The 25,403-nt window shown below is 41.9% G+C and overlaps 1 protein-coding gene across 3 annotated transcripts in view; it reads left to right on the plus strand.

The window, feature by feature from the left end:
• CTNNAL1 (catenin alpha like 1) overlaps window positions 1–25,403 on the plus strand; it is a 223,378-nt gene that overhangs the window by 41,639 nt on the left and 156,336 nt on the right. The window lies entirely within an intron of this gene.

The raw sequence follows: 25,403 nt of genomic DNA on the forward strand, positions 1-25,403 counted from the left end.
CTTGTCCACACGTAACGGAATTTAGCTTCGTTCAAATCTGCGTCAGGGCTCCGTTCCATCGGAGCTTTCCATCGGGACAGAGCCCTGACTGACACAATGGTGTCAATGGTTTCAATGGTGATGGATCCGGTGCCAATGGTTTCTGTTGTGCAAGGGTTCTGTTTTGACAATCAATAGCGTAGCGACTATGCTATTCCATCAAAACGACCTATGGTTTCCGTTTGTGTCAGTCAGGTCTCCGTTCCGACGGAAAGCTCAGTCGGAACGGAGCGCTGACACAGATGTGAACAAAGCCTGACCGTGTATTTTCGGTCTGGAATTGCGGATGGAAAATAAGCTGCAGAATACAGTAGCAGCAAAGTGGGTGAGATCTACTGCGGAAAGTGGCCGTACTTGGTGATATCTACTCTGAAAAATGCAGCATCTCCAAGCATTTCAAAAACGCAGCAAAATCCGCACCTTTTTCTGCAGTAAAAATGCAGGAAATTGTGCGGTTTTTCCACAGCAGAATGTCTGCTATTTGTAACGGCTTGTCCCCACACAACTGACTTGCTGCAGAAAATTTCTGTAGCAATTCCGTTGAAAAACGCAGACATTCCGCTGTGGCAAAACCGCACCATTTCCTGCGGTTTTTACGTCAGAAAATGGCGCGTATTTTGCTGTGTTTTTTGCAATGTTAGGAGATTGAGACAACTCCTGAAAAACGCCGCAATTCTGGCCACTTTCCGCAGCAGGAATTTGCATTCTGCGGTCGAAAAATAGACACTGCAGGTCAATTTGTGCTCAGAATTTTTACGCAGCATGGGGATAAGATTTGTTAAATCTCATCCACTATGCTGCTACTGTGTTCTGCTGCGTTTTTTCCGTCCGAAATTCCGGACGGAAAAAAAAGATGCAATTCCACAGCGTGTGGACGATCCTTAACAGAAATGCTGCAGAAATTTCCCACTTCAATTACGTTACATGTGGACAAGCTCTTATGTGGCAATCTCTCTAAAACACTCGAAGATGACACATTTTGTGATTTTTATTAGGCCTCTATTATGACCACTTACATTAAAAAAGCCTAAATCTGTCAACATTTGGCAGTCTCCTGGAATACTTAATACTAATGTCCTGCTTTACATTGCAGATCATCAACCACCCCAACATCTACAGAAGTTGGCTTAGGAGTTTTAGATGCTTATAATAGTGCGTCTTTATCCTAACTAGTATGTGTTGTATGGAATATCGTAGCTATTGCATTTCTTTAAATGACTGATTCACAACTACATTAATGAAGGGAATAAATAACGCATTTTGTGCCTTCTGCAAGCGTGTTATCATTTAATTGATCTCCTGCCGTGTGTTATGCGTGATGTTAGATAGGTACTGAGCATTGTATGGACTATTAAAATTAGATTTTTCTGTCTCCATCGTGCTTTCATGAAGCAGCGGCGTTGCTAGGTTCTCCAGCACCCAGGGCAAAGATTCAGTTTGGCGCCCCCCCAACCTCTTTCTCGACATCTCCTTCCCCCTCGCCCGTGTTTGTTTTCTCTACCAATCAATGATGTGTCATTTCTTTTCCACATTTCTTTTTATGTAACTAGAGTATAAAAACATTTGTACATTTTACAAGCAATATAGTTCTATACACAACACCAGAACCAAGCTCTGTACATATATACAGCACCAGAACAAAGCTCCGTACATAAGTACAGCACCAGCACAAATACAGCTCAATTTAGTGCAACCCCTGCTGTATAGGTGTGTACGGCGTAAAACTACAGCTCCCAGCATGGCCCGAACAATGGTAAGGATATGCTGGGAGATGCTGTTTCACAAAAAAGAAATCCTATCATAATCACACCACCAATCATCTCGCTGCAGATCATACAGTGACTACATTACTGATTAGAGACAGAATAAACATTTACATTAAGTGACTCACCGGTGACGTCTCAGATTCTAGTTATTTTTCTCCATCTGGTCCAGACCTCTATGATGACTTCTCCCGATCACAGACCATTTCTGCAGTTTGCCGCTCACATGTCTTCAGCTTCTCACTTTTCCAAGATTTCCACACCTATAAACGAAGATAAAGTTCTCATTATACCACACACTACGCACCTAAATATAATCGTGACCTACACTGCACCTCTAATTATAATAGCACCATACACTGTCACACACACACACACACACACACACACACACACACACACACACACACACCGTGCCCCCTATAGATAGTGCCTGCCATAGAGCCCCCTGTAGATAGTGCCCCCATATAGCCCGCCCCTGTATATAGTATCCAACAAATAGCTCCCCCTATAGTGCTCTACAGCCCACCCCTGTATATATCCCCCCTGTAGATATAGTCCACCCCTGTATATAGTGCTCCACATATAGTCCACCCCTGTATATAGTGCTCCACATATAGTCCACCCCTGTATATAGTGCTCCACATATAGTCCACCCCTGTATATAGTGATCCACAGATAGCCCACCCCTGTATATAGCCCCCCTGTAGATATAGCCCACCCCTGTATATAGTGCTCCATAAATAGTCCACTCCAGTATATAGCCCCCCGTGGATAAAGTCCACATGTAGATAATGACACCCCCTTGTAGATAAAGCCACACACTTTTTTTTTTTTTTATTACAATAAAATAGCAAACTATTCAAACTCACCTTAATCCCGGTCTCACGCCAGCCGGCAGTAATGGAGACCTGCTCTCTTCTGCGCAGGTCTCCTGGGGTTGAACGAAACATCTATGAAAGGCGCTGATTGGCTGGGCAGAATGACTTTCCCTGTCAATCAGCACCTTTCAACGACGGAAGCGCGATACCGCTTCACTCGTGGAAAAGCGCTGAATGGCCGGGCACGGGACGTACCCGGCCATTGATTGCTTCTAATTGTACCTGTGTCCAATAGACGCAGGTACAAATATAGTGCAGGAGGGGTCGCGCTGGCGCCCCCTCTAAGTTGCGCCCGGGGCACATGCCCCGCCTGCCCCCCCCTAGCTACGTCCCTGCATAAAGAACTTGGCTCTTAACTATAAAAACGACAATATTTTTCATAATGAATTCTCTCTGTATTCACGTCATTAGTAACTATTAACATTGTTATCTTTGTTCCTTGTGTTGGTGATTGTACATGTAAATCATTTTGTTAGGATGTGCTGACCAATTTAGTTTTTTTTTGCGGTTTGTATTTTTCAAAAATGGGAATAACTAATTTACAAACTGAACGAAATGTTTTATGTTTTGTATAGATCGCATTATCCTCATCCTTTTGAGTGGCGAAAATGGCACAAAAGTTGACGTTTTCCCAGCAATTGTGTCGTTTGTGACTTTTCTATGCCAGAAAACAAGCGTAAAAAAGTTAAAGGGGTCATCCAGTGTGTGAATCTTTTTTTAGTAGGGGCTGGAAATTAAATAAACCAACCAAAAATGCAATACTTACCTATACTTGCTCTGGCGGCACTCCTGGTGGTTGTTTACATGCATGTATCATGTGACTGCTGTACCAATCATTACAGGGCTCAGTGGTGACAAATTGTATTTCTGGCACTATGCCAGAAATACAACAACACGACCGGTGAGCCCTCTGATTGGCTGCTGTGGTCACATGCAACGTGCATGTAAAAAACAGCCTGGAGCCCCGCCAGAGCCTCAGCGCTGAATCGCTGTGGGCAAGGATAGGTAATTATTTTTATTTTTTTTCGATTTTCCAGGAAAAAATTCCAATCCTGAATAACCTTTTAACACACCATGACGACACTGTATGTCATGGTGCGGGGGCTAAAGTATGGAGCAGGCTCACGGTCTGGAATACACATGTGACTCCTCGCACTAATGGCCAGGAACAGAGATCACTCTGATATTGGCCGTTTAATGAGATCCGCGGTCAATAGCATTTAATCCGTTAGAGGGAAACAACCCCCTCTGACAGCCCATCCCCTCCCCCCCCATCTCGGGGTGCCGATGGTTGTCATGGCAGGCTGGGGACCTAAGGAAAGCCTCTGGCAGGGCTTAAAAGGAGCCAGTAAAAATTACAAAACACTGCGATACATTAGTATTGCAGAGTATTGTACCAGTGATCTGATGTTCGCTGGTTCAAATCCCCTAGGAGGACTAATAAAAAATATTAAAATTAGTAACTATTTTTAGTAGTGTACAAAAAAAATGAAAACAAAAATATTAAACGTTAAAGAAAACCTATTTCCATTTTTCCTCTAAATTTATGTAAAAAATGAACAAAATGGCTATCACCGCGTCTAAAACTCCAAACTATTACAATATAACATTATTTAACCCACACAGTGAATGCTGTAAAAAAAAAAAAAAGAATTAAACGGCAGCTTTGCAGTTATTTGGTCAACTTCGCGCTAAAACTAAACTTAATCAAAAGTTATATATTTTAACGAAAACATTTTTCTTTGTAAAAGTAGTAAAACATTTAAAAAGAAAAGAAAATATATAAATTTGGTATCACTGTAATTTTATTGACCAGTAGAATAAAGTGAAGTTGACTTTTTTACCGCCGTAAGAAGGAAACCTAAAAAACAATGGAAGAATCACTTTTTTTTTCCCCAATTACACTCCACAAATTATTTTTTTTTTCAGTTTCCCAGTACATTATATGGTACTTTTAAATGGTGCTATTAAAATCTACAGCTCCTCCCGCAAAAAAATAAGCCTTACCACCGCTCCATTGACGTAAAAATAAAAAAGTTATGGCTCTTGGAAGGTGAGGAGTGAAAAACAAATAATGTTTTAGGCATTGGGGGGCTAACATATTCTGCCCACTGTGTTTCAATTCCTCTCAGTTTTCAAAATATTTGTTTGCATTCAGTGAAAGAGAAGTGTAAGGCTGCGTTCACATCTGCGTCAGGGCTCCGTTCCGTCGGAACCATCATGATTTCAATGGTGACGGATCCGGTCCAAATGGTTTTCATTTGTCTCCGCTGTGCAGGGGTTCCGTCCTTTTGACGGAATCAATAGCGCAGTCGACTTCGGTATTCATGCCGTCAAAACAACGGAATCCCTGCGCAACGGAGACAAACGTAAACAATTTGCATCGGAACTGTCACAATTTAAATCAATGGTGATGGAAACTGAAACCTCTGATTTCCATTTGTGTCAGCCAGGGCTCCGTTCCGACGGAAAATTTAGACGGAACAGAGCCCTGACGCAGATGTGAATGCAGCCTTAGATGAGCGCAGGACTAGGTATGTATAGGTTTGCAGCATCTGAATGTAAACAAGTGTTCTTATTCACCAACAGCAAGCAAACTAATGTCTTGAAGATGGAGAGGAACTGAGCGGGGATTCTGCTCCAGGAGGAACCCCTGACACCACTGCTCTGTCCCGGGGATTTCCGCATATCAAAGCTCCTAACGTCACTGTCCATACATGGACAGTGACATCAAGGGCTTTCCCAAGACAGGAGTCCCCGACCAGAAAACTTGCAATGCTCTGGCCGGGGACTCCATAGTTGAAAACCCTGACATCAGGGCGTCCCTGGGCTCAGCACTTACAGTAGCGTTGTGCCCTGGGAGTCCTCTTGTGATAACGTCGGGCCGTGAAAACGGCCAGTATTCACAGGCTGTAAAAAAAATAAAAAATAAAAATCTGTGTGAATACAGACATAGAACTACATTGTTCTGAAAACGGCTGTGTGACGGCCATTAAAATAAACCTAACAACCTGACGTAACACGGCCGTTTGTCCCTATCATGTGGATGTAGCCTTATCATTCATTGTTTTGGGTGGTCCCAGCTCATCGTCATTGACTGTCAACAGTTAGCATTTTATTAAATCCTGGCATATTACATTCGGTGACTCTCTTTTTAAACCTAGGTTTATTTAATATAATAGTCAAAACTGCCGTCCTTTAATAAAGTTTCCCTTCCAGGCTCCATCTTGTCAAGGGAATAATGATCTAAATACACAAATTCAATAACTGATTAGGGAGTGTAGGTCACATTTTCGATACAACGTTACGTCAATTAAAATAAAAGGTGGAGAGGCAAAATCAAATACAGTACCTAAATTTGTGGCAGTGCAGGGGTTAAAGCAAGGGTGCACAACCTTTTGTTTTGTCTGAGGGCCACACTTTTAGATTGTACTACATGAAAGGGCTGTAATAAAATGTTGACAATATTTATTAAAATCTTGGTGCACATTACAGATTCGGTTCATTGATATGAAACGCTAAAATAACTTCCCATCCTGGTCAGTGTGACTTTTCATATGGGTCTGCAATGCGGCTTCTTCAATGTCCCACAATATTGTAGGTGAGACGTGACCCTTCTGCTTGTCCATGCCACTTCTACTGCAGCAACAATGCTTTCAGCGTGGCTGCAGACCACAGACGTCGCCATGTAGCCCTAGACTAAATTCACAAGTCAACCTATTGAGTATAATAGATTTCATACCGCAAGGATCTGTTTACTGAAAGCAAGTTTTCATCGGATATGGCACTCTTATCCCCTAGGGAACTGTATTGCAGGCCTCATAGTTGCATGTGAGGTGCTCGAACTGAGTTTTCCCATAGAACCAATTAAAAAAAACAACATACTTGAATATTTTTATACAGAAGTATGCAGGCCCCATTGCATTGCCACCATATTAAAGGGGATGTCCATTTTCAGCAAATTTAGTGTCATGTTTTGTCTAATTAAAAGTTCTATAGTGAATAAATTAGTTTCATGGTCATGTGATGGACACACAGGCGCTGGGAACGTTCCAAGACACCGCTCCGATACACATACGCTAATGAGCCGTGCACCTGTGTGTCCATCACATGACCATGGACACACATGGAATTAAACAATGAATGTTCCCACTGAATAACAACAAGCAGAGATCTTAAAAACCAGGAGGAACTAATACTGAAAGTATATTGGAAAATTCTATAACTTTTAATTATACAAAGCATAACACTCATTGCTGAAACCAGACAACCTCTTTAAGGATTTATGTGATATACGAATTTCATATGTTTGTGTACACGAGACCTGTTTTTTTGCAACACCTTCAAGTGTGAATGTAACCTTATACTCCATATGCGATTTGACTGTCTGTTGTATAAGGTTCTATTAATATATTACACACTGGCCAAATTGGGTAAGCTCTGCTTTTTTTTTTTTTATATAAAGTGTTCTCTAATGGAAGGTACACGTTAAAACATACCGTGCACTTAGAAATGCGGGTAAAAGAAAGCCAAATTGTATATTTAGTTATTTACATTGCTTCTTCTTTGAAATCCCTCGTCATAAAGCTATTGGAGAAACCTTTAAAATGTTTGTTTCGCTGCTTTTTCCCATTTAGCTAATTGATTTAGTTAATGACGCTTTTCAAGCCGTTTTGCATTGATATGTTTTCTAATGAGCAGCAGCAATAATCCTAATGACCCCAAGCGAGTCTCTAGTGTGCAGCCTTTCATTCCAATTTCCAATGCTCTGTCCCTATCATCATTGCACAGTATGCGGGAACAACTACTGCATTTACTGTTCTTCCGGAAGTACGCACGGTTTATATCATGGAAATGTCCACTGTATCCACGATGTATGACTCTTTAACCCCTTCCCCGTCGTAAACAACTTTCAGATTTTCATTTTCGTTTTTTCCTCCCCACATTCCAGAAGCCATAACATCTTTATTTTTCCGTCGATATAGTCCTATGAGGGCTTGATTTTTGCGGGACGAGTTGTAGTTTTTCGTAGCACCATTTATTTTGCCGTATAATGTACTAGGAAACGGGAAAAAAAATTTGTGGGGTAGAAAATGGAAAAAACAGTGATTCCTCCATGGTTTTTTGCGCGCTGTTTTTACGGAATTCACTGTGCAATTAAAACAACATGTTAACTTTATTCTGTGGGTCAATACGATTACGGCGATACCAAATATATATAGTTTTTTCTATGTTTTACTACTTTTACATGTAAAAACCTAAGTGTAAAAAAGAAAATTTATTTTGCGTTGCCAAATTCTAAGAGCCACAACTTTTTATTTTTCCATCGATTAAGCGATATGAGGGCTTATTAAATGCGACGGTTTGATCACTTTTTATTTCATTTTGTGTGGGAAATTAGGTGACCAAAAAATAGACATTCTGGCGTTTTACAATTTTTATTTTTTTTTACGGCGTTCACCGTGCGGGTTAAATAATGATATATTGTGATAGTTCAGACTTTTACGGACGCAGCAATCCAATTTATGTTTATTTATTTATTTTTTTACTATTCTCTAGGGGGAAAATGGGAAAAGGGGGGTTTTTTGAACTTTTAATATTTTTTAATTTTTTTTTTTTACACCCAAAAAAACTTTATTTAACTTATTTTTACTTTTTTTATTAGTCCTCCTAGGGGACTTCAACCAGCGATCATTAGATCGCTTGCACGATATACTGCAATACTAATGTATTGCAGTATATAGTGATTCTGACAGGCAACTATTAAGCCCTGCCGGAGGCAAGGCTTGATAGGTGTACAAAGATGGCGGACCTGGGGGCGTTCATTAAGCCCCCAGGCAGCCATAGCAACAATCATCTCCCCCCCCCCGCGATTGCGTTGCAGAGGACACGATGAGCTGTTAGAGGGGGTCGCCCCCCTCTTTCTGACTATTTAAATGCTGCGGTCAGTATTGACCGCGGCATTTAACGAGTTAAACTAACGGGATCGCGCTCGAGCGCGATGCTGCTAGTTACTCTGAAGTGTCGGCTGTAACATACAGCCGACACCGTCATCGTATGGAGCGAGGTCACTGCGTGAGCCCGCTCCATACTTCCCCTACCCGACTTTGGCGTATGGATACGTCAAATGTCGGGAAGGGGTCAAGAGAATTTGGTATAGGTAAGGATGGATTCGATTGATCTGGATGGGAGCGCCTAGAATAAGCAACTGAATCTCAATGATGTTGATGATCTAGTTTATATTGTATCTCGATGGAGGGATTTGCTGATTCTATAAGGGGTCATGTTGCACAAATGTAAGGCTGGATTCACACGAGCATGTTCGGTCCGTAAAGGACGGAACGTATTTCGTCCAAGTCCCTGACCGAACACGCTGCAGGGAGTCGGGCTTCTAGCATCATAGTTATGTACGACGCTAGGAGTCCCTGCCTCTCCGTGGAACTACTGTCCCGTACTGAAAACATGATTAGAGCGGATTTACACAAACGTGATATACGCCCGTGCAACGCGCATGATTTTCACGCGCCTCGCACGGACCTATATTGGTCTATGGGGCCGTGCAAACCGTTTGTGATTTTTTTACGCAGCGGGTGTCCGCTGCGTAAAACTCACGACCTGTTATATATTTCTGCGTTTCTCGCGCGTCACGCACCCATTGAAGTCAATGGGTGCGTGAAAATCAAGCGCACCACACGGAAGCACTTCCGTGGGACGCGCGTGATTCGCGCAACAGCAGTCAAAAGTATGTTTGCAAACATAGTATCATAATGATGGCGGCTGCGCGAAAATCCCGCAGCCACGCATCATATGGTGATGACACATGGAGCTGTTAAGTGCCTTTTGCGCGAGCAAAACGCAGCGTTTTTTGCGTGCGCAAAACGCACACGCTCGTGTAAATCCGCCCTTACAGTTGTCCCGCAGCGAGGCAGGGACTCCTAGCGTCGTACATAACTTTGATTCTAGGAGCCCGGCTCCCTGCAGTGTGTTCGGTCTGGGACTTGCAGCCAAAATACGTTCCGTCCATTACGGACCGAACATGCTCGTGTGAACCCAGCCTAATGCGTTTCATTCTGGTTTTAGCATGGAAACTTGATTTTGCACGTTTGTAGAAATGGGTGAATGTGTACAGAATGAAAATAGATGTTCTCCCCGGAGGCTCTACTAGTTTAACCGAACTATAATGAATAAATGACTCCATGTTCTGTATTTCACATATATTTCAGACTGATCAAGGATTTAGAAATCTGACGTTAAAGGCTGGATTCACGCAATGCTGCAGATTTTCTGTGCAAAAATCCCATGAGGAAAATCTGCATCGGTTTACAGTCTCTGCCAAGTGGATGAGTTTTGAACAAATCTCATGCTGCTAAACATTTTTCGGACAGAAATCCGAGCATGCTGCGGATTTTCAAATCCATAACATGCTCATTTGGTTCAGTGTGGATTTCCGCCTTTTCAGTGTAGAAGGGAGGAAATCTGCAGCATTTCCGTCCCGTGTGAACTTGCCTAAAAGTTGTTGGGAGGAAAGTTTTTAGATTCCTTAAAGGGGTTGTCTCATCTAGACCACTCCTATCCATAAGCCCTATCAGGGCATATGAGCGTCATCGGGGGGCAGCTAAAGACTCCCCCCTATTAGTCAGTCAGTGGGTCTGGCCTAGAAGCTCCACAGGAATGCAGAGACTGTCATCCTGAAAGTCTCTCCTCGATGCAGCACACAGTGTGTGCCCAGTGAGCCGTAGCAACCTACAGTGAGAGTCCGTACTACGCTGTACTGGACGTGCCGACAGCACCCAGACAGCTGATCTCGGCTCTACTCTGTAGATTACACTGGTTCATTATTCACAAACGGCACTTTTGATTTTGAGCCGTGTGACCATTGAGCCGCTACGTAGAGGCTGTTGATTTAGCAGTCTCTCCATCTAGGCTGCACACACATTCTGTGCTCAGTGAGCTGCAATAGCCCACAAATAGGGACCGTGTTTAGCTGCACTGGACGTGCTAACAAGCACCCAGACAGCTTATCCCGGCTTTTGCCGTGTACTCTCTCTCATTTGACCGTGCTCAGCATTGTACATTGTATGCTGATATGGTCTATGTGCAACTTGACAGACACGCAGTGACTGTCACTTTACTAGGTTCCTCCATCGCTGGGCTAACATACAGCCCGATGAAGGAACCTTCAGCACAGCATTATAGAGAATTGTGTACCACTACAACCAACTCAAGTTAATGCTCTAGCTGTGTAATTTCCACAACACTTTGCTTTAGCATATACAACTGTGGGCTAATCAATATATCAATATACATCTAAGATTTAGGCTACTTGTCCCATTACTCGCATATTTCCCCAACGGAGTAAGAATAATTAAGACATTTATTTGTCTATAGTGTCAAGTGAGGGGTCATTGGCACTACAAATTTTCAGCTAACATTGTTATTTTAACTATTTATTAATAAAGAATTTATTATTTTCAATATTATTTGATCACACTACTTTCCTCTTTCCCTTTCCTGTTATTATACATGAGGAAAATCTGCATCGGTTTACAGTCTCTGCCAAGTGGATGAGTTTTGAACAAATCTCATGCTGCTAAACATTTTTCGGACAGAAATCCGAGCATGCTGCGGATTTTCAAATCCATAACATGCTCATTTGGTTCAGTGTGGATTTCCGCCTTTTCAGTGTAGAAGGGAGGAAATCTGCAGCATTTCCGTCCCGTGTGAACTTGCCTAAAAGTTGTTGGGAGGAAAGTTTTTAGATTCCTTAACCCCTTCCCGCTCCTTGACGTACTATTACGTCATGGCAGCTGTATCGTTCGCGCTCCATGCCGTAATAGTACGTCACGGGAGTAACGGCCGTTTCGGCCGTCCTCCCGACACATACAGGAGCTGTGACGCTGCTGTCTTGTTCAGCAGCTGTCACAGCTCCTACAGCGGGGACCGATCGCTGTGTCCCCGCTGATTAACCCCTTAAAAGCCGCGTTCTATAGAGATCGCGGCTTTTTAGGGGTTAAGCTGCCATCGCCGGCCTGCTACGCGATAGCGGCCGGCGATGGTGACTATGGCAACCGGACACCAAACAATGGCGTCCGGCTATGCCATAGACGGAAGCCTAGTGGGTCCTGACAACGTCAGGACCCACTATGCTTGCTGTCAGTGAGTAGCTGACAGTTCTAATACGCTGCACTACGCATGTAGTGCAGTGTATTAGAATAGCGATCAGGGCCTCCTGCCCTCAAGTCCCCTAGTGGGACAAAGTAATAAAGTAAAAAAAAAGTTAAAAAAAGATGTGTAAAAATAAGAAAATAAAAGTTTAAAAGTAATAAAAGTAAAAGTCCCCCCTTTTCCATTATCAGTCGTTTATTATTAATAAAAATATATAAACAAACAAATAAACTATACATAATTGGTATCGCCGCGTCCGTAACGGCCTGAACTACAAAATTATTTTGTTATTTATCCCGCACGGTGAACGCCGTAAAAAAAAATATTAATAAACCGTACCACAATCACAATTGTTTGGTCACTTCACCTCCCAAAAAATGGAATAAAAAGAGATCAAAAAGTCGCATGTACCTAAAAATGGTACTGATCGAAACTACAGTTCGTTACGCAAAAAATAAGTCCTCGCACGGCTTTATTGATTGAAAAATAAAAACGTTCTGGCTCTTAGAATAAGGTAACACAAAAAGTGAATGATTGTTTACAAAACGTATTTTATTGTGCAAACGCCATAAGACATAAAAAAAACCTATAAACATCTGGTATCGCCGTGATCGTATCGCCGCGCAGAATAAAGTGAATATGTCATTTATAGCGCACGGTGAACGCTGTAAAAAAAAAAAAATACAAAATCAATAGTAGAATTGCTGTTTATTAGTCACCACGCCAACTAAAAATAGAATAAAAACTGATCAAAAAGCCGCATGCACCCCAAGAAAACTACAATGGATTCCTCAAGGGGTCTAGTTTCCAAATTGGGGTCACTTTTGGGGGGTTTCCAATGTTTTGGCACCACAAGACCTCTTCAAACCGGACATGGTGCCTAATAAAAAAGAGGGCTGAAAATCCGCTAGGTGCTCCTTTGCTTCGGAGGCCGGTGCTTCAGTCCATTACCGCCCGAGGGCCACATGTGGGATATTTCTCTAAACTGCAGAATCTGGGCAATACGTATTAATTTGTGTTTCTCTGATAAATCCTTTTGTGTTATAAAAAAAATGGTATAAAAAGAGTAAATTTCACCTCTACTTTGCTCTAAATTTCTGTGAAACACCTAAAGGGTTCATAAACTTTCTAAATGCTGTTGTGAATACTTTGAGGGGTCTAGTTTCTAAAATGGGGTGTTTGATAGGGGTTTCTAATATATGGGCCCCTCAAAGCAACTTCAGAAATGAACTGGAACCTAAAAAAATAAATAAATGAGGCAATACTTCGCTTCTTACATTATACTGATAATGAGCCGTGCCCACTCCGAGATGACCCCAGTTTTGACCGTTTGTATAAACGGAGACCCCTATTAGACCGTTCCAGTGCCCGGTTTTCCCAAGCATACACCCCCGAGAAGTGTTTTTCTATTGATGAGTCCCTGGTACATTTTAAAGGGAGGGTTCAATTCCACCAGTACCTGCCGGGTAAGAGGGCAAGGTATGGCGTGAAGATGTATAAGCTGTGCGAGAGTGCATCAGGGTATACCTACAGGTTTAGGATATATGAAGGAAAGGCCACCCCCAAACCAGACTGCATCCTGGACTACAATAGGTACATGGGAGGGATGGACTTGTCAAATCAAGTCCTGAAGCCCTACAGCGCCATGCGGTGTGGTATAAGAAGCTGGCCGGGCACATCATACAGATGGCTTTGTACAATGCGTATGTGCTACGTCGATGTGCAGGCCAGAGGGGAACTTTCCTGGAATTTCAAGATCTAATCTTTAGGGACCAGGAAGGGGGGGGCACCCAGTACTTCTGGAAGCGAGGACACACGCATCGTACCAGGGCAACACTTTCCAGGAGAAGGTCCCCAAACCGGTGGAAAGGGAAAGAGTCAAAAGAGGTGCAGAGTCTGCTATAAGAGGGGGATAAGGAAGAACACAATATACCAATGTGACACGTGTCCCGAAAAACCAGGGCTCTGTATAAAAGATTGTTTTAAAATGTATCATACATCCCTTGATTTTTAATTTACCCTGATGCACTCCGCACAGCTTACCCCCCTCATCTTTCCCTTCTGAGCCCTGCCGTATGCCCAGGCAGCTGATAACAGCCACATGTAGGGTATTGTCGTACCCAGGAGAACCCACATTACAATTTAAGGGGTGTATATCTCCGGTGGCGCATGCTGGGCACACTATATTGGACACTGAAATGGCATATACATATATAAAATTGCAAATCTCACACTGCACCATCTGCTGCGCATTATCTTTTACACAGTACCTGTGGGGTCAAAATGCTCACTACACCTCTAGATGAATGTCTTAAGGGGTGTAGTTTTTAAAATGGGGTCACTTCTCGGGGGTTTCAACTGTACTGGTACCTCAGGGGCTTCTGCACACATGACTTAGCACCAGAAAAGCTCCAGTAGGCCAAATGGTGGTCCTTTCCTTCTGAGCCCTCCCATGGGCCCAAAGGGCAGTTTATCACCACAAGTGGGGTATTGCCGCACTAAGGACAAATTGGGCAACAAAATGGGGTATGTTGTTCCTTGTGAAAATAAGAAATTTTGATCAAAAATGACATCTTATTGGAAAAAATATCATTTTTTTCATTTCACAGCCCAATTCAAATAGGTGCTGTGAAAAAACTGTGCGGTCAAAATGATAACAAAAACCATAAATGAATTCCTTGAGGGGTGTAGTTTCCAAAATGGGGTCACTTCTGGTGGGTTTCCATTGCTTTGATACCTCTGGGGCTCTGCAAATGCAACATGGCACCCGAAAACCAATCCAGCAAAATCTGGACTCCAACAAACACATAGCGCTCCTTTCCGTCTGAGCCCTCCCATGGGCCCAAACGGCAGTTTATCACCACAAATGGGGTATTGCCGCACTAAGGACAAATTGGGCAACAAAATGGGGTATGTTGTTCCCTGTGAAAATAAGAAAATTTGATCAAAAATGACATTTTATTGGAAAAAATATCATTTTTTTCATTTCACAGCCCAATTCAAATAGGTGCTGTGAAAAAACTGTGCGGTCAAAATGATAACAAAAACCATAAATGAATTCCTTGAGGGGTGTAGTTTCCAAAATGGGGTCACTTCTGGTGGGTTTCCATTGTTTTGATACCTCAACGCCTCTTCAAACCTGGCATGCTGCCTAAAATATATTCTAATAAAAAAGGGGCCTCAAAATGCACTAGGTGCTTCTTTGCTTCGAGGGCTTGTGTTTTAGTCCACGAGCGCAGTAGGGCCACATGTGGGACATTTCTAAAAACTGCAGAATCTGGACAATACATATTTAGTAGTGTTTCTCTGGTAAAACCTTCTCTGTTACTAAAAAAAAATTGAATAAAATTGAAATTCAGCAGAAAAAATGAAATTTGCAAATTTCATTTCCACTTTGCTTTAATTCCTGTGAAATGCCTGAAGGGTTAAAAAACTTTCTATATGCTGTTTTGAATACTTTGAGGGGTCTAGTTTTTAAAATGGGGTGTTTTATGGGGGTTTCTAATACATAGGCCCCTCAAATCCACTTCAGAACTGAACTGGCACCTTCAAAAAAAGGCTTTTGAAATTTTCTTAAGAATATGAGAAATTTCTGTTTATGTTCTAAGCCTTGTAACGTCCAAGAAAAATAAAATAATGTTCAAAAAACGATGCCAATCTAAAGTAGACATATGGGAAATGTGAACTAGTAACTATTTTTGGGTGGTATAACCGTCTGTTTTTCAAGCAGATGCATTTAAATTCTGAAAAATGCTATTTTTTGTAAATTTTCTCTAAATTTTGCAATTTTTCACAAATAAAGACTGAATATATCGACCAAATTTTACCACGAACATGAAGCCCAAAGTGTCACGAGAAAACAATCTCAGAATCGCTTGGATAGGTTTAAGCATTCCGACGTTATTACCACATAAAGTGAAATATGTCAGATTTGAAAAATGGGCTCTGAGCCTTAAGGCCCAAACTAGGCTGCGTCCTTAAGGGGTTAAAGGGGTTGTCTCATCTAGACCACTCCTATCCATAAGCCCTATCAGGGCATATGAGCGTCATCGGGGGGCAGCTAAAGACTCCCCCCTATTAGTCAGTCAGTGGGTCTGGCCATGTGTAATATGGTGGCCAATGCAGTATTCTCTTCTTCTTTTTTTTTTTTTCCCTTCATCCTCTTTTGTTCCCCGTTAAAGCTGTGTTTAGACGTTGCGGTCAATCTGCATTTTTACCCGATTTTCATGAGGTCGCTCTAATTTTTCCCAATTGGGTAAAACATTGCTACTGCAAAATGAAGCACAAATTTTCTGCAACGTGGGAACACGGCCCAAAACAAAAAACTTATTATGATTGATTCTTTTAATTGATTGGCATCAATTTGAGTTCTATAAAAATGAAAAAGTGCATCACTTTGCATTAGCCTTCATCAGTTCCATCATCCATATTTATTTTTTCTATGATCCATCATGATATTTTGTAATTTTTATTTAATCAATTTAGTTGTATAGCACAAAAATGTGAACATGGCTTCAGTCAGTGGTGGCAGCCTGATGGTATCATAATAGCGCTAACTTATTGTAACCCTAACATTTCAAGGTCTTGCCCCTCTACACATTCACATATGTAATCCTCTTATGTATATCCTGCCGCTAAATGACCTTGTTCTATGGCATCTAAATCTTTCAAAAACACGTGGACTTAGTTGAGTTTATTATGCCTTATCATTATCATATTGGGTTTTCACTTTTTTATTGAAATATAATTTTTTATTTTTTGTTCTTGTGCTGCTGCTCATGTTAATTGGTATATTACCCTATATACAGTATTGTATTGCATTCTATTGTATTGTGCTTGTATTTTTCAGAATACGTTTTGTTGTGCATGGAGGCTCATCAACATAATGGGGGGAATCTATGAAGACTGGCGTTTCATATGCTGGTCACAGCATAAAGAAAGTTGGAGAAAAGTGCACCTAATGTAGACGTCTTACTAAACTAGGCGCAGCTCTGTCCATCCGCGCGCCAGAAAGTGTGTGGACACTAAATGGGCTTTTGGCATTTTACTACTGTTTAAACTCACCCATAAACTATTAGGGTCATGTGTTGATTTATTCATCTATGGGGCCACATGCCTTGGGCATTTTGATTTGAACGCCACACGCTATATGGGCACGTTGATTCTTTATGTTCATGTTTCTGAGACGTTCTAATTTGTAGGTTATTATACTATACATTAATTCACCATATGTTGACAATGACTCCATATGTATGAATACTATTATGACATTATACACCTTTTACTGTATGTTTTTGGTCTCTTAGACATGCGATCTATGACTTTCAGGTGGGCTATGTCATCGTATGCCCACTTTTTTCTCCTTTTAACTAAATCTGATTTTGTATATGCTTGACCCTTCGATGTATTCGGCTTCATTCACATCTGCGTCAGGGTTCCGTTCTGACGTTCCGTCGGAGCTTCCCGTCTGAACAGAATCCTGATTGAGACAAATGTAGTAGACTACGGTATTCATTCTGTCAAAATGGCGGAACCCTTGCACAACTGACACAAACAGAAACCATTTGCACCGGATCTGTCACCTATGGTTTCGGTTTGTCTCAGTCAGGGTTCCGATCTGACGGGAAGCTCCGACGGAACGTCCGAATGAAGCCTGACGCGGATGTGAACGAAGCCTTAATAAGTTGAATCTATTACTTTTTCCTTTTGCCGATTTGAGCTCGTCGTTTTTTTTTTTTGGGTTTGTTTGTAGATACAGGAGCCCATTTATTTCTTGAAGGGATTTGTTTTTTAGGTTATATATTTCTCTTAGGATTGGCTTGCAAAAGATGGATGTGTGTTGCTGCAGGAACACTAGTGAAGGGGGTGTGGACACCAAGGTGTGTGTGTGTGTGTGTATATATATACATACATACATACATACATACATACATACATACATACATCTGCAAGCATATACAGTGAAGGAAATAAGTATTTGATCCCTTGCTGATTTTATAAGTTTGCCCACTGTCAAAGACATGAACAGTCTAGAATTTTTAGGCTAGGTTAATTTTACCAGTGAGATAGATTATATAAAAAAAAAAAAAAACACAAAATCACATTGTCACAATTATATATATGTATTTGCATTGTGCACAGAGAAATAAATATTTGATCCCTTTGGCAAACAAGACTTAATACTTGGTGGCAAAACCCTTGTTGGCAAGCACAGCAGTCAGACGTTTTTTGTAGTTGATGATGAGGTTTGCACACATGTTAGATGGAATTTTGGCCCACTCCTCTTTGCAGATCATCTGTAAATCATTAAGATTTCGAGGCTGTCGCTTGGCAACTCGGATCTTCAGCTTCCTCCATAAGTTTTCGATGGGATTAAGGTCTGGAGACTGGCTAGGCCACTCCATGACCTTAATGTGCTTCTTTTTGAGCCACTCCTTTGTTGCCTTGGCTGTATGTTTCGGTCATTGTCGTGCTGGAAGACCCAGCCACGAGCCATTTTTAATGTCCTGGTGGATGGAAGGAGGTTGTCACTCAGGATTTGACGGTACATGGCTCCATCCATTCTCCCATTGATGCGGTGAAGTAGTCCTGTGCCCTTAGCAGAAAAACACCCCCAAAACATAATGTTTCCACCTCCATGCTTGACAGTGGGGACGGTGTTCTTTGGGTCATAGGCAGCATTTCTCTTCCTCCAAACACGGCGAGTTGAGTTAATGCCAAAGAGCTCAATTTTAGTCTCATCTGACCACAGCACCTTCTCCCAATCACTCTCAGAATCATCCAGATGTTCATTTGCAAACTTCAGACGGGCCTGTACATGTGCCTTCTTGAGCAGGGGGACCTTGCGGGCACTGCAGGATTTTAATCCATTACGGCGTAATGTGTTACCAATGGTTTTCTTGGTGACTGTGGTCCCAGCTGCCTTGAGATCATTAACAAGTTCCCCCCGTGTAGTTTTCGGCTGAGCTCTCACCTTCCTCAGGATCAAGGATACCCCACGAGGTGAGATTTTGCATGGAGCCCCAGATCGATGTCGATTGACAGTCATTTTGTATGTCTTCCATTTTCTTACTATTGCACCAACAGTTGTCTCCTTCTCACCCAGCGTCTTACTTATGGTTTTGTAGCCCATTCCAGCCTTGTGCAGGTCTATGATCTTGTCCCTGACATCCTTAGAAAGCTCTTTGGTCTTGTCCATGTTGTAGAGGTTAGAGTCAGACTGATTAATTGAGTCTGTGGACAGGAGTCTTTTATACAGTTGACCATTTAAGACAGCTGTCTTTAACCCCTTAGTGACCACCAATACGCCTTTTCACGTGAGTCACTAATGGGCTTTAGGCTAGGCTGACGCCTTTTCACGTCAGCCTAGTCTAAGTCCTGCACGGGTCTCCCGTGCAGGCAGGAGCCGGGGCTCTGCTGTCTGATGACAGCTGAGCTCCTGCTCCAACGCCCGCGATCGAAGTTTACTTAGATCGCGGCCGTTTAACTCGTTAAATGCCGCTGTCAATAGCGACCGCGGCATTTAACTTTGTTTACAAAGGGAGTGCGCTCCATCTGTCACCAATCGCGGGTCTCCGATGGGGTGTCATGGCAGCCGGGGGCTTGATAAAAGCCCCCAGGTCTGCCCTGGACATATGCCTGTTAGGACGCGCCGGAGGCACGTCCTAACAGATTGCCTGTCAGATTTACACTGACAGGCAATAATGCTCTGGTATACGAAGTATACCAGAGCATTATAGCAGCGATCGGAACATCGCACAGTAAAGTCCCCTAGTGGGACTAATAAAATAAGTCATCAAAGTGAAATAAAGATTATTAATAAAAAGTACAGTAAAAAAATAAATAAAATCATTTTTTTCCATAAAAAGTGGTTTTATTTAATAAAAGTGTAAAAAAATAAATAAAAATACACATGTGGTATCGCCGCGACCGTAATGACTCCATTAATAAAGTTAATATGTCATTTAAACCGCAAGGTGAACACCTTAAAAAAAAACGCAAAAAACCATGGCGAAATTGCAATTTTTTTCAATTGCCCCCCAAAAAAGTCATAATAAAAATGAATCAAGTCCCATGCACCCCAAAACAGTACCATTCAAAACTACGTCTTGTCCCGCAGAAAACAAGCCCAAAAAATCATTACATTGATGGAAAAATAAAAAAATTACGGCTCTTGCAAAGCGATGATGCAAAAACAAATAATTTTAGTTCAAAAGTGTTTTTATTGTGCAAAAGTCGTAAAACATAAAAAAACCTCTACATATGTGGTATCGCCGTAATCGTACCGACCCATAGAATAAAGGTAACATGTTAATTACGTCGCACAGTGAATGGCGTCAATTTAAAAAAGCATAGAACAATGGCGGTTTTTGTTATAATCCCCCACCAAAAGGTTAATAAAAGTTAATATAAAAATTATATGTACCCAAAAATGGTGCCATTAAAAAGCACAACTAATCCCGCAAAAAACAAGTCCTCATACAGCTATGTAGACGAAAAAATAAAAACGTTATAGCTCTTGAATGCGACTATAGAAAAACAAATAAAATAGCTTGGTCATTAAGGCCTAAAATGGGCTGGTCACTAAGGGGTTAATGCAGGCACCAAGTTGATTTGGAGCGTGTAACTGGTCTGGAGGAGGCTGAACTCTTAATGGTTGGTAGGGGATCAAATACTTATTTCTCTGTGCACAATGCAAATAAATATATATAATTTTGACTGTGATTTTCTTTTTTTTTTTTATATATAATCTATCTCTCACTGGTAAAATTAACCTAGCCTAAAAATTCTAGACTGTTCATGTCTTTGACAGTGGGCAAACTTACAAAATCAGCAAGGGATCAAATACTTATTTCCTTCACTGTATAGATACACATCGTTCAGCCATAACATTCAAACCATAACAGGTGATTATCTCGTTACGATGACAATGTGCAAATTGTGATGGCTTGATGACTGGGTCAGAGCATCTAAAAAATCGGCAGGTCTTGAGGGGTGTTATTGGAATGCAGTCATAGGACCTACTAAAAGTGGTCCAACAAAAGACTACCGGTGAATCCGGCGACAGGGTCAGGGGTGCCTAAGTCTCATTGATGAGGATGGGGAGAGAAGGCTAGCCCATTTGGGCCGAGTTACTATAGCACTAATTGCTGAAAAAGTTAATTCTGGCTATGATAGAAAGGTGTCAGAACACACAGTCCATCGCAACTTACTGCGTTTCAGCTTGTGTAGCCGCAGATCGGAGTGGGTTATATAGCAATGGAAGAAGATGGCCTGGTTTCATGTACTACTTATTTTACATCATGTGGACGACCAGGTGCATGTGTCGCTTACCTGGGGAGAAGAGTGCTTCCTTGTGCCATATGGGAAGGTAAGCTCTGCTCTGGTCAATGTTCTGCTGGGAAACCGTGGGTCCTAGCATTCATGTGGATTTTACTTTGTCATGTACCACCTACCTAATCATTGTTGCAGACCAAGTACACCCCTTCATGACAATGGTATTCCCTAGTGGCGGTGGCCTCTTTCTGCAGGATAATGCGCCCTGTCACACTGCAATTGTTTAGTAGTAGAGGAACATGACTGAGTTCAACTTGGCCTCCATATTCCCCAGATCTCAATCCAATCGATCATCTGTGGGATGTTCTAGGAAAACAAGTCCAATTTGTGGAGGCCCCACCTCGCAACTTACAAAGCGCAGGGGATCTGCTCCTTACGGCTTCGTGCCAGATAACATGGGACACGTTCAGAGGTCTTGTGGAGTCCATGCCTCGACAATTCAGAGCTGTTTTGGTGGCACGAGCGTTACCTACACAATCTTAGGCAGGTAGTTTTAATGTTATGGCTGAACAGTGTATGTAAACCAATTGGTTGAACTGTTTGGTGCTAACAAATGTAACTATTCTCACTGAAAACACTCCGCTATCTAAAATCTTGGTCATAGTGGGCCCCTCTACATGTTTCACAGATGTACTGCATCTCCAGTAGTGACTGGGCCATAGCCCTGTCACCCCCGAGGACACTGTATATGGGAGTGTTTCCTGTCAGAATAGTTAATGAGAGCACGCACTGCAATCATGCTCTCAATTACAATTTGAGATTAGTGCTCCAAATAAATAACTCCATACAGTTTAACCAATTTATGACCGTATATATGATATACACCCTATAAAGTTAGTACGTTCACCATGTTTAAACCAACCACCCTTTTAGAGCAACGATTTTGGTGCAAAAATAGCCTGAAAGATAAATAATAACAGTAAAAAAATATTTCATAAAATAAAAAAAGCTTAAATAAGACTAAAAGAAACCTATTCCACGGTCAAGCACAATACTATACAAAATCAAAACTAACTTCAGGGACCTTGCTCCTTAAATGCTACTACATCCATGTCATTAGAATAGTCAAGATCTAAAGTGGAAGCAGATCGGATAGAATGCCTACTGACAAGTAAGAGCCCCTCATTGTGGTCTGTAGCTTTTTTGGGTTTCCTTGGGGGGGGGGGGGGGGGAAACAGTTTTAGGACGTCTGCTGTAAGGCAATGACATCTTTTTACTTCACTTTGTATAGAACAGAGCTTAGCCATATTGCAATTCCTAAACTGAATAATATCAAGGTCTGAACTTCATTGTAGGATTGTGCACATTGTGATAATGCCATGCTCTGCTTGATATCGTTCATGCCACAATTACCAGCTTATTCACTCACGGTCTTTAATACTGGATTCTGTCTTTACAGGTGCACTCACCCCTATTGACATGTGTAGAAAGAAAATCTGTTTGGCCTCTTTTTTCTGAGCTCCGGTTACCTCTCACCACTATTTTCATGTTTTTTCTGCTTAGGGAATGATGTAACCATTTTTAAGCTGTCAAAGTGTTCTTTAATGAGTTGCAGCAGTTTCTAGTTCAAGCACATCGGTCCCTCGCTGCAACATCTGATTTCCATTACTGTTGGAAAAATATTCTACTCATCGGAGCAGTATGTTCTTGTTACTATCAGACCACATCCTGGGATCACCATATTCCTGTTTTACTTAAAGGGAACCTGTCACCAGCATTTCACCTATTGAACTTTACTCACCCCTCTCTGGCCGCTGCTGTCAAAAGTTCATTGCCGTTATCCCCGCTCCTAAACTCCTCCGACCATAACTAATGGTCTTCAAACATTTTGCGCCTTTTATGGTAATAATCCATTAGTTTCGTTCCTCTTCTTATGTCTGCCCACCGCCGAAAACTGGTCCGCCCTGAATGCCGAAAACTCGTCTGAGATAGCGCACATGCACACCATGTATGGTCCGACACCATTCTCTGCTTCGTCCGGGCCTAGTTACTAGTTATAGTTAATCTAGTTGTGTGCACGCAGCAGAACAGAAGATTGATGTGCAAGCGTGGGATTTTGTGTCTGCTGGGGGAGGCGAGGAGCTGTCAATCAAAAGTAAGGAGGTGGGGCTAACTCGGAAAGGCTTAAAGAGGCTGTGTCACCAGTTTATAAGTGCCCTTGTTCATAGCTTGCTCAAAAATGATAGTTTTTCAAAATAAAAACCACTGTTCTCTACATTACAGCACCGATCAGATTATGTAGGAGATAGGGCATTTATAATCTGGTGACAGAGCCTCTTTAGGCTGGGTTCACACGACCTATTTTCAGACGTAAACGAGGCGTATTATGCCTCGTTTTAAGTCTGAAAATAAGGGCTACAATACGTCGGCAAACATCTGCCCATTCATTTGAATGGTTTTGCCGACGTACTGTGCAGACAACCTGTCATTAAGGGTATGTTCACACGGCGGGGGTCCGTAACGGCTGAATTTACGGGGATGTTTCAGCCTGAAAACATCCCCGTAATTTCAGCCGTACCGGCATGTGCAGGCGCTTGAACGCCGCGTCCATTACGGCCGTAATTAGCGCTGATATTCATTGGAGTCAATGAATAGCGGCTCCAATTACGGCCAAAGAAGTGACAGGTCACTTCTTTGACGCGGGCGTCTATTTGCGCGCCGTCATTTGACAGCGGCGCGTAAATATACGCCTCGTGTGAACAGACAAACGTCTGCCCATTGCTTTCAATGGGCAGATGTTTGTCAGCGCTATTGAGGCGCTATTTTCAGACGTAATTCGGGGGAAAAACGCCCGATTTACGTCCGTAAATAGGCCGTGTGAACATACCCTTAGGCGTCGTCGTTTGACAGCTGTCAAAAGACGACGCGTAAAATTACAGCCTCGTCAAAAGAAGTGCAGGACACTTCTTGGGACGTTTTTGGAGCTGTTTTCTCATAGACTCTATTGAAAACAGCTCCAAAAACGGCCGAAAAAACTGCACGAGAACGCCGCGAAAAACAGGAGTTGCTCAAAAAACGTCTGAAAATCAGGTGCTGTTTTCCCTTGAAAACCGCTCCGTATTTTCAGACGTTTTTGGCTCAGCGTGTGAACATACCCTCAAGGAATGAAGATATGACTCTTTTCAAACGAGGATATGGCTCTTTTCAAACGAGGATATGGCTCTTTTATGCTCCTCAAGATACGGTGCAGTAATCATAAAGAACGGAATACTAAAGCTAGAGAGCCTACTTAGAAGATAACTAAAAGATACATAAAAATTATTTCACTCGCTTCCACCAGGTATTACTGGTTTAATAGGTGAAATACTGGTGACATGTTCCCTTTAACTGCTTCATTGTAAAATCCTAATCTTAAATTCCTTGTTAACCCATTCCCGACCACCCCACGTAGATTAACGGGCTGCAGAGCTCAATAGCGACCGCCGCATTTAAGTTGTTTTAACTACATCGACACGATTGCAGGGGCCGATTGTTGCTATTGCAACCGGAAGCCTAACAAAGGCTTCCGGTCTGCCATCTATGGAAGGAGATTAGGTCCTGCCAGAGAGTCAGGACCTAATATCCCACCCCTGTCAGTGTGAAACTGACCGGTATAATACCCTGCAATACATAAGTATTGCAGGGTATTATAACAAAGATCCAACAATTAGATCTGCAAGTCACTAGTGGGACTAAAAAAAAAAAGTTACAAAAAAAGCTACAAAAAAATGGACAAAAGTAAAATTTCAAAACAATCAAATTAAAAATCGTCCTTTTTCCCTTTATAAAGTCCTATATTATTAGAAAAAAAAAACTATGCATAATTGGTATCGCTGCGTCGGTAACGGCATGAGCTATAAAAATATAATGTGATTTATCCCGCATGGTGACCGTTATAAAAAAAAAATTAAAATCTATACCGGAATCGCTATTTTTAGTCACTTCAGCTCCCAAAAAATTGAATGAATTGGTATCAAAAAGTCGCATATACCCAAAAATGGTACCAATAAAAACTACAGTTCCGCAAAAAACAAGCCCTCGCACAGCTTTCTTGATGGAGAAATAAAAGTTGTGGCTCTTAGAATATGGCGACACCAAAACGAAATTATTTTTTTAAAGCTGTGATTTTATCGTGCAAACACAGTAAAACATAAAAACCTATATACATATGGTATTGCCGTAATCGCATCGATCCACAGAATAAATTCAATGTAATTTATAATGCACGGTGAACGCCATA

The sequence above is a fragment of the Rhinoderma darwinii genome, chromosome 5 (genome assembly GCF_050947455.1).
Source record: "Rhinoderma darwinii isolate aRhiDar2 chromosome 5, aRhiDar2.hap1, whole genome shotgun sequence".
NCBI classification, from domain to species: domain Eukaryota; kingdom Metazoa; phylum Chordata; class Amphibia; order Anura; family Rhinodermatidae; genus Rhinoderma; species Rhinoderma darwinii.